The sequence below is a fragment of the Portunus trituberculatus genome, chromosome 49 (genome assembly GCF_017591435.1).
Source record: "Portunus trituberculatus isolate SZX2019 chromosome 49, ASM1759143v1, whole genome shotgun sequence".
Classification (NCBI taxonomy): domain Eukaryota; kingdom Metazoa; phylum Arthropoda; class Malacostraca; order Decapoda; family Portunidae; genus Portunus; species Portunus trituberculatus.
Window position 1 is genome coordinate 9,566,840 of NC_059303.1, and position 11,020 is coordinate 9,577,859.

The 11,020-nt window shown below is 40.6% G+C and overlaps 1 long non-coding RNA gene across 1 annotated transcript in view; it reads left to right on the top strand.

The window, feature by feature from the left end:
- Positions 1-11,020, top strand: part of LOC123499402 — a 70,911-nt gene that overhangs the window by 20,515 nt on the left and 39,376 nt on the right. The window contains exon 2 of the long non-coding RNA XR_006672973.1: positions 9,651-9,757. This is a non-coding gene — a long non-coding RNA (uncharacterized LOC123499402). The remainder of the gene's footprint in view (positions 1-9,650; positions 9,758-11,020) is intronic.

Below are 11,020 nucleotides of genomic sequence, written 5' to 3' on the forward strand. Positions count from 1 at the left end.
GGTTAAGGCAGTAGAAGTAGTAGTAGTAAAAGTAGTAGCTGCAGTAGTAGTGGTAATAGTAGTAGTAATAGTAGTAGTAGTAGTAGTAGTAGTAGTAGTAGTAGAATTTGCATAACGATTTCCTTTTCTCTCTTTTTCTTTGTGTTTTACCTCAAACTGTCACCCAGAAGTGATATTCGCTGCTGTGATTTTTTTTCTTTTTTTATTCAATCATGTTTCAACTTTTCTTCTTTTCTGTCTTAATTAACCCTTTGTATGAAATTTAGTAACTCTAGTGATGGTTTATGCGTCTCTCTCTCTCTCTCTCTCTCTCTCTCTCTCTCTCTCTCTCTCTCTCTCTCTCTCTCTCTCTCTCTCTCTCTCTCTCTCTCTCTCTCTCTCTCTCTCTCTCTCTCTCTCTCTCTCTCTCTCTCTCTCTCTCTCTCTCTCTCTCTATCTATCTATCTATCTATCTATCTCTCTCTATCCCTTTACCCACTTAAATCCACAAATAAAGTTTTTTAATCTTTCTTGTTTTTGATGGCATACATATCAGTCATCAGTCGTGTGCCATAATTGTGTTCTTGAATCCTTTATGTGGCTGCTAAAAAGGATCTGAAACCATGTGCATGTAAGTGGTCCCGCATGACAAAGAATATATTAAGGTTTATAGTTTCAGATCCCATGTGTAAAATTGATCTTGTGCTGTATTATTTTGGAGAAAGATTGGATTCTAAATAGAGGTTCTAAATTCAAGGCTTGGGAACACCTGGTTAGTTGTCTTGGTCATATCTATCAAGGAATTAATTACAAAAGTGAATTATGTTGATTACCTACATCGAAGCGGACGGTAATAACATTATTGGAATTAAAGAGCCTTGTAAAGGACACGCCTGCTGTGCCTACCTAAGTTTACGTAGATGAAATTATATACATGTATTTATCATTTTAATTTTACCTTTTTATATAATTCACTTATTTATTATGATTTGAAAGAGACGAGTAAAGATATTCAATTATTTAATCACTCTTTCCTTTTTACTTTTTAAATCGCAGTAAAAACTTTAATACACAATTTTCCTAAGACTTAGTAGAAAATTTTGAGCCACTCAGTCACTCTCCTATTACTTGTCTCTCTTAATCATATGAAAAAAATAAAAAATCTTACATAATTTTCATAAGCTTGAGAAGACGTGGGGTTAACATCATAGCGTAAAGGGGAACGTTGATAGCGAAGGGAGCGCCGGTGGGTAAACTCAGGAGGGATCTGTTACCACCTTTATTGCGATATTTACGAAGAAGAAGAAAGGGAGCACTAAGGAGGAGGAGAGCGACGGGCGAGGTAAAGTAGGGTGACGGAGGTAACGAGGAGAGGAGGAAAAAATGAGGAAGAAAAACAAATAAAGAAGAAAAGGCAAAGTGTGAAGAAGAGTGAAACAGACGCTTGATTTGAGAGAGAGAGAGAGAGAGAGAGAGAGAGAGAGAGAGAGAGAGAGAGAGAGAGAGAGAGAGAGAGAGAGAGAGAGAGAGAGAGAGAGAGAGAGAGAGAACGTTTTTTGAGAACTAGGGAGGTAGAGAGTGGAAAGTTATATGACGTTTTGTAACGCAGATTTTAGTCGCAATTATATAAGCGACTTTATTAATAATACTATTTCGGAAACAAAATTAAATAATGCACGTGCATGAAAGAAAAAAAAATGAATAAAATACAAATGAAAAACAATCACTCAAGTTTGAAAGAAAGAAAACTAATACGCATAATGTGAGATCAGAGAGAGAGAGAGAGAGAGAGAGAGAGAGAGAGAGAGAGAGAGCCTGCGTGTTGTCCATTCATTAATCACTACCCCTTGTTTAGCTTTCCTTCAGGGCTACACGGGTCTATGTGCCTGCCATAAAACCTGACGCCGGTGAAAGAAGAGCCTTATCACTCCTTCCACAGCAGCCAGAATAGAGCGGCCCTGAGGTGGCAGCGTGTCAGTCTCCCAAAAACCAAGTAGAATCTAATTACAGACTTTGGTTTCCTAGCTTGTGTGAAATGGCAATGTGCTTATCTCACTGGAGAAAAGGAAAGACGGAGGAGGAAGAAGAGGAGGTGGAGAAGGAGTGGGAAGAGATGGAGGATACAGAGGAAGAAAAAAAAAGCGTGCAAAAAAAAGATGACTGCACGAGATGTAGTGAAACACGAAGCACTTTAGAAATAACGAGTGATGAAAACGTAACTTACTGATGAAGAGTAATGAAACAAGAGAATTTCAAGGAACGTGATGAAAAGGGAAAGCGCAAGAAGAGAATGAAAAATTAATACAACAAGGAAAGGGAACAAAGAAGCGTAAAACGAAGTGTAATTAAAGGCGACAGAGAAAAAAAAGGGAGAACGAGACAATTAAGAGAGAGAGAGAGAGAGAGAGAGAGTGTGTGTGTGTGTGTGTGTGTGTTGCATGTAAACTAACAGAGGGAAACACACAAACAACTAATATTACAAACACACACACAAAAAAAATTACAATAAACAAAGAGAAAGGAACACAGAAAAAAAAAAAATGAATAGAGCAGAATTAGTCAGATAAACGGACAGGTAACAAAATCAACAAGAACAAAAACAAAGATAGAAAAATAAGAAGAAACTAAACAAAGATCGAATTATAATTACCAACCCCGGAAAAAGGAAAAAAAAAAAAATCAACAGTTACTATATTCCCTTGAGTCAGTGAGAGGAAGCATAACACAAATTTACTCTATATTTTAATCACGTAATTGTCCGGAAGCAGATAATCAATGCATTATTTAGCACATTATTCACGCACCGGAGGAATTATACACGCTGTCTATGGAACAAAACCAGTGAATAAAATGTGTAACGACGTGGATAAAGTACATGTGGATACGCTAAAAAGGATATTTGTTGTTTATTTGTGTCATTACCTCTGCTATATGGTGTTAGATTTAGTGTTATTTTATCGCGTGCGAGTTAGTGGATTGCGTCATTGTTTTTTAGTATTATGATTATCGCTGGTGATGGAGTGTTTGCACGGGGAAAGTTCCGCACGAATGGAACGATTGATGTTAAATGTGCCAGCCAAGACATTTATCTCTACATTTCGGTTGATTTTTTTCCGACCTGCAAGGGGATTGGCAAGTAAGTGGGCCTTTTTTTCCATTTTATGTTACCCTTGGCCAGTTATCCCCTCTTACATAAAAAAAAGAAAGAGGTGATACTTTATAGGTCCATGTTCTGAAACACTCCCGAACCTCACCGTACATTCACTGCTTTCAAAGGACTCTAGTTGAAGTGTCACGTGATTTTAAGGATGCTTCTTTAAATTTAGTGACATTTTAACAAGTTTTCAGCATTATTAACAGGACAAATACTCTTTAGAACTCGGCTAATGGTTTCTATAATCATTCTAAATAGTCGCGGTGAGAGAGGGAAGCATTTCTGAATATGGCTTTTACCTGTCTCTCTCTCTCTCTCTCTCTCTCTCTCTCTCGGTGCAATCTCAGGAATGTTGGAATGTTTGATTGGAAAAATTGTAAATAAGAAGACTTTTTTTTTCCTAGAGAGTCATAGTTAATTGGAATTTTGGTTTTAGAAATGTACTTATGATTAGTTAGAGTTTTTTTTTCAGGTAAGGAGAAAGTTTTGTTTTTTCGTTATGTTTTAGAAGAGGTGCTGTTTTAGAAAAGTGTATTATATTGTTGTCATTGTCTTCCTTCTCCTCCTCCTTTTCCTCTGCTCCTCCTCCTCCTCCTCCTCCTTCTCCTTCTCCTTCTCCTTCTCCTTCTCCTCCTCCTCCTCCTCCTCCTCCTCCTCCTCCTCCTCCTCCTCCTCCTCCTCCTCCTCCTCCTCCTCCTCCTCCTCCTCCTCCTCCTCCTCCTCCTCCTCCTCCTCCTCCTCTCTCTCTTCTCTTCTCCTTCTCCTTCTCCTTCTCCTTCTCCTTCTCCTCTCCTCCTCCTCCTCCTCCTTCTCCCCCTCCTTCCTCCTCCTCCTCCTCCTCCTCCTCCTCCTCCTCCTCCTCCTCCTCCTCCTCCTGTTCACCTTTTATTGCGCTATGCTAAATACGTTCCCAGCTAAAATCAGGCAAAAATAAGACCGCGAAAATCATAAATCACATTTCGCGAACGCTCAAGACTTTTCCTCCTTTTTTAATTCACGAAAAGCAAATATTTAGAGTCAGGGCTGAGAAAATGCAGGTGTTGGCCAAACGAAGGCTGACTTGTTGATGAGATGATCCTCTTCTTTTTCCTTCATCTCTTTTATTTTCTCTTTTTTTTTATTTCACGTCTCAAATGGGGCGCGAAGTGAAATCGGGCGATGAAATGCAAGCCAAGAGTAGAGAGAGAATAATGAGGAGGGAACGGAGGACGGCGAAAGACTGAGATGCAAGAGAAAGGAAGGAAGAAAGTAGAATAGGGAAATATTGAAGGAGATAGTGACATTATTGAAAGAAGAGGATGAGATGATGATAGGGAGGATGAAATGAGAGAGAGAGAGAGAGAGAGAGAGAGAGAGAGAGAGAGAGAGAGAGAGAGAGAGAGAGAGAGGGAGAGGGAGAGACTTCATATTGTCTCTCTTTTCTCTCTTTCAGATAATATGCTATACAATGACATTCAATATTCAGTAAACACCTTCCCCTAATGACCTACCTACTGGCTATTAATACAAACACAATTGTATTACATAATTGAAATATGACATTATACTTTAATGACAAAATTCTGCTACATTTAATTAATTTGTAATGTATGAAATTATAGGTACACATAAATAAAACACTAACATTAGCTCAAATTCAACAATGATTAGGTATTTGTCATCTCCATTCATCGTTAGCTATTAAACCTTTCGTTATTTGCACACCATTTCTAGTAAAATATATACGTATAAATATTTGACTACATTCTTCCTTTAGTTTGGTTATTTTTTCATATATTTGTATTCATTTATTCTCAGTCATTGGATGTTTCATAATCGGCACCTTCATTTAAATTGTAAGATATTCAATGTGTAAATAAAAGTATATATATTGTAAAAAGATATATCAACCCTTTTTTTATTATTTCACATCATGAGTCACCGAAATCTTAATAAATGGTACACTAACACAAACGTTTGCTCAGATTTATCAACGTTTAGATGATTTTTCCACTATAAGTATGAGGACTGGCGACTGAATGGATCTTTTTCTTTTTTTGTTGTTGTTGCCCTGGTCAGTCTTTTCCTCTCACATATAAAAAAGGAAAAAAAAAAAACATTGTCAGGGAAATTATCATGACCTCCATCATAAACGCTATACATTCTTTCCCCCTTTTTTTTATGTCATTACTCATCATCAGTCATCGATCTCTCATGACCTGCACCACTATCATTTCCTTATGATTTATCGCCAATCACTGAGGTTCTCATGACCATCACCACCACCACCACCCTGAGCGCCGGTCATGCACGCCTCAGCGAACCTTTAGTGCAGATCAGACATTCTCCCGCCCAATGAGTCCCAGGCGAGTCGTCCGTCACTTCGGGATTCGCCAGTCGGGTCGGCGAGGGGAGGGGCCACACACCAGGCCGTCAATCAGCTGTCAATCATCCCCTAACTGGACCCAATTGCCACTCGAATCCCGCCACACCCGACCCAATTGGATTAGATGTGGGACGATAAGAGGATTGGCAGGACGGAGCTGTGTGGAGATGTTCCGGAAGAGAGAGAGAGAGAGAGAGAGAGAGAGAGAGAGAGAGAGAAAGGCAGGGAGAGGGCGGAGAGAGAAAAGAATGGAGAAAGTGCTGGGAAAGAGATAAAGGCTGACAGGATGTGGTGTGGACAGAGGGGAAAAAAGACGAAGGAACTCCGATCTATTCCTCCCACGCAGGGAAGAGGAAAAGAAGAGCAGGGAAAGAATGGAACAATCACTACACCACCAGGCGGAGAAAATGCAAGAAAACACAAAAATACCTGAGAAAAAACTGCAAAACTGAGATTGAAAAAAAGAGAAGGAAAAAAATAAACAATGATGTATTTCTCTTTCGGAAAAGGAAAAAAAAAAAAAAATAGAAAAATGGAACGAGAATTACTGTACCACCCAGAGAGAGAGAAAGAGAGAGAGAGAGAGAGAGAGAAAGGATACAAAACTACTCGAGAAAAGAATCAAGAAAAGCGTAATAGAAACACAAATGAACACTAACAATAAAAAAAACAATAATTACTGTAGTCTTTTAAATAAGAAAAATATAAATAAAAAAACATTAAAAAAAAAAAATCAACTAGGAAAACCACATTAGAGAAAGTATCCCCATCAGTGACATAAATTTCTGTAAGCATATTTCCCCGCCTCATTCTCGTAACCCCGAAGGCCGTAGGAATCCTAAGTGGTTAATTATTGCCTTCGTTATCCTCCACATTAGAGCGAGTTGTTTACAGTTATTGGCTATTGGTCTGGAGAAGCGAGGAGACCAGGCTCTCGTGCAGACAGGGATGAAGATGGGGGTGGAAAAGAGAGAGAGAGAGAGAGAGAGAGAGAGAGAGAGAGAGAGAGAGAGAGAGAGAGAGAGAGAGAGAGCAGAAGCAAAGCAGAAATACGAATATACAGTGTTAGCTAGTGGAAAGATAAAAGGAGAATAAGCCAACGAAATAATTGAGTGAAGAATAAACAAAACTCTAAATATCATCTGTCAACGTGAAGCTCTTTAAACCATGCACGAGCCAATTGAAAACTCACTGGCTAAAGAAAGAGAAACATCTTAAACATCAATTCAAACAGATACACTAAAACTAAATGTCCCTCCCAAGAAACAATATTCTCTGCTTCTCTGCCTGCTTTTCGAGTCCACGCCTATAAATACCCATCAGCACCTCCCTCCGTGCCCTATACAAAGGCGTCAATGCACAGAGGCCGATGTGTACCTAGTAGTGTTAGTAGTAGTGGCACCTTAGTCGCCGCGAGACAATACCTCCTTTATCTCTTCATCTCACTCGCGTGCCAAGAGAGCCAGACGAGATCGAAATACCCTGCCAGGAACCAATCACCGAGGAGCTTTGTCAAGGGGCATCCACTCAGCAACCGGTGTTTCCTGAGGCGGCCAATGGGAGCAGGGGATTCTTGAGTAGTGGGTGTGGTGCGCGTGTGCTGGGTAAGAGCAAACAACCCGGGACTCAAGTTTGGACAAGTTGAGTATGCAAGCAATGGAAAGGTGGTTAAGTTGTTTCTTCCTGTTGTACCTGAAGCAAGGGTTTGTTGTCCTTCGCGGCGTGATGAAGGGTTAGGCCACACCTGGAGGCTCTCGAGTGTGAGGTCTTCATTGAGCCTCTTTCCTCCTGCCTCCCGCCCACCTGGGGAACAGATGAAGAGGAACATAAAGAAGACTCTCATGATTTCTGACCGTTGTTGTTTATCGTTTCTCTTTTTACTTGTATATTAATTACAATGTGAATTACAATACTGTTTATTTTGAGCAGAAATGAAGTTAGGAATAGGAAGAGGGTTGATAATTTGCATGGCTATATAAATGTGTCCTTTTTGTATCTCAATTCAGATAACAATACGGACACATTTTTATAAAGAACAAACAGTGAATGCGCGTCATATTTGTTTCTCTTTACGTTTCAATATAAAAACAAACTCCAATTATCGTATCACATGGAAAGTCATCAAAAATACTTATCAACAATTCGTTATGGATGCAAATTAATGTTTAGAAATATACCCATGACTCAGAAGGGAAGCAGGTCAATTTGATCAAGACTAAAGTGAAATGATTGACAGAGAAAACACAGATAGAGAGAGAAACATGTATCATAGTTACACACAGACAAACAGACCGACGTGGAACCCAAACCTTACCATCTGAAGATCAACACAAAGGCGGCCACGACCCAGTCAATCCTCTCCGTTATATAAATAAACACACTTGATACTTGCGCCAGGCCCCCTCCTCCTCCTCCTCCTCCTCCTCCTCCTCCTCCTCCTCCTCCTCCTCCTCCTCCTCCTCCTCCTCCTCCTCCTCCTCCTCCTCATCTTTCTTCTCCGCTAACACCCACCCACGACTGTGTAAGCAATGTGTGTGTGTGTGTGTGTGTGTGTGTGTGTGTGTGTGTGTGGACAGACGGAGGAAAGCATACATCTCTTTTGTTTTTCATTGATGCATTCTATGAGAAGATGATTCTTACAAGCAACATCAACATTTACGACAGCTAATGATGATGATTGTGATAAAGATGATGATGATGTTGGGATGTTGGTGGTGGTGTTGGTAGTAGTAGTAGTGGTAGTAGTAGTAGTAGTAGTAGTAGTAGTAGTAGTTGTAGTAGTAGTAATAGTAGTAATAATGATAATGATAATGACAATAATAATGATAGCAATAATAATGATAATAATAATAATAATAATAATAATAATAATAATAATAATAATAATAATAATAATAATAATAATAATGCAACAAAAACAAAACCAAAAACAATTCATGCAAAGTAAGGTGACAACAATTTACATCTACAAACGTCTTCAAGAGCCAGCAGTGACCGCAGCATCCTCATGAGCCCGCTGCGTTACCTTCAGTAAGAGAGCAAACACCAACCATCTCAACACATCTCACTTCTAGTCCTCCCTGACCTTCCCCAGCTTCAATTCAAGACTCCCTTACTTTTCAGGTCTCTAAATCTCCCTTCATCTTCTCTCTAGTCTTCCTCATCCGCCTCACTTCCTCTCCAGCATTCCTCAGTATTCCCTAGTGCACTCTATACCTCCTTTACTCTCTTCAGCCTTCCCTGCTTTCTCTAGCCTCCCCAGCACCCCAGCCTCCCCTCTCCCCTTCTCGATGTCGCCACCCAGACGCCGCTTCACCATCGGTCTGCGCCGAGTGTAGCCAAAAGTAATTCCTTCCCTAGAGCAATGTTGTTTTCCAGAATCACTTGAGTTTTTTTTGCCGCAGCCGAGGACGACGCTGGGCCGGGCTGGGGACGGCATTCTTTCAGGCTATTACATTCCGAGGCTCTTTGACTTATATTATTGTGAGGGTTTTCCTGCCAGACGGTGAGAAATGGAGCCTTCCTGACTTCTTGTGTGTGTGTGTGTGTGTGTGTGTGTGTGTGTGTGTGTGTGTGTGTGTGTGTGTGTGTGTGTTCTGTGGCTCAAAGTATTCTGCTTGTTTCTGAATCCATTGCTGCGATGAGGGAATGTTCAGAGGAATGAGATTGAACTAAAGGCGGAGAACGTATGTATCATTACTTATTCTTTTTTTTATTATACATTCATTAGTTCAGTGAGATTGTATCTATGGAACGTTATGTATTTATGTATGCATCTATGTATCTCCCTTTAGGTTCTTTAGCGGGAAGATATTCTAAGGTGTGTTGTGGTATCCAATTTTCAACACGTTATATTTTCTCACCTCTCTGTATTGTCCCATGCACGAGATGCTCTTCACTTCATGACTCAAACTTTTTCTCTTCCGCACCTGTTTACCTCAGACACTTGCCATTATTTACAGCTCAGTCTTGGCTCCTCCGTCATCCAGCTACACTTTTTTTTATCGTGCTCTTCATTCGTCTCCCTTTGCGTCATGTCTGCTCAACACATACACACATCTTTATTTTTCCACGGCATCACAGAGCCAACAGAGGATGGCAGGCAAGACCATGTGTAGAAAGGACGCTTGATCTTCGCTGTTTGCTTTTCAGAACGCTCAAAGAAATTAAAGAAAACAGATGATGTGAGGAGAGACAGACAGACAAGTGCTTCGTCTTTCTCCTGCCCTCACCTGCATGGCCGTCTACCTGCGCTTTGGGTGAGTGTTAATTAGGTTTTTATCGTCTGGTAGAACTGTTTCTCTCAATGATAACCTGCGATAGCTCTTGTGTCTTCACCAGGCTGGCTGCGGAATGTTTGCTATTCTGTTTGGTCATCTTAACCTGCTTCACTGCCAACCGGTTCCCTTCCTGATTGATATTTCTCAATCATAGTAGCTACCTGGTGTTGTTGGATTTACATTTTCAGTGTGTGTACAGTGGAGGTCATAGCCTTCCTAGTGTCATTAATCTCTCTCTCTCTCTCTCTCTCTCTCTCTCTCTCTCTCTCTCTCTCTCTCTCTCTCTCTCTCTCTCTCTCTCTCTCTCTCTCTCTCTCTCTCTCTCTCTCTCTCTCACACACACACACACACACACACACTCGAGTTTCTTGACGAAATACCAGACAAATGCCGGAGTCCCAATTTACCTGAGGGTGGCGGTGTCACCTTCTCAGCCGTCGAGCTAATGAAGTTAGTCATAATTAATGATCTCAGGGCACAGAGGGTCGTCCCATGTGCCTGGTTTTCCTTTGGCACTGCGGGACTGAGGAGGGAACGAGGGGGTGGCACTGTGTAGGCAGCTTGGCCGGAACATTTGTGGCGAGGGAGACAGAAGCAGCTGGCACTGTTTACCATCCCGCTAGTGACGTTGAGTGCGGAGGGAACACGAGGAAGGAACGAGGAACGTGATGCTTTTCGTAAGATGTAGTGCAGTGGAAGGCTCTTGTGGTGGTGGTGAGGCAAGGGGAGGAGGAATTAAAGGATGAGGGTGACTGTAGGAATGTGTTATTGTTGTAGGTATTGTGATTTTGTGAGCTTTTACGAGTTTTAGTGGTCAATGAATGTTTGTTGAGATTTCCGTCTGCCTCCCTGTATGTATGTTTCTCTATCTATCTATTTATGTATCTATCTAGACCTATCTTTCTCTATCTACCTATTAACTCTCTATATATCTATCAATCTATCTATCTCTCTTTGTTTATCTTTCTCCCTATATCTGTATCTATCTATTTATTTCTCTATTTATCTATTTTTTCATCCAAAAAAAATGTATAGACTGAAGTGGACAATCTACTTTACCATCCATCTATTGAGTACTTCATCCATCTCCACATCTATTTTTATACATTTCCTTCTGTAAATTTGTGCTGCATATCCATACACAAGAGTAACCACATAGAGGAATAAAGGTAGTTTAAGAGCAAAGTGCGTCATAAAATCACACACACACACACACACACACACACACACACACACACACAC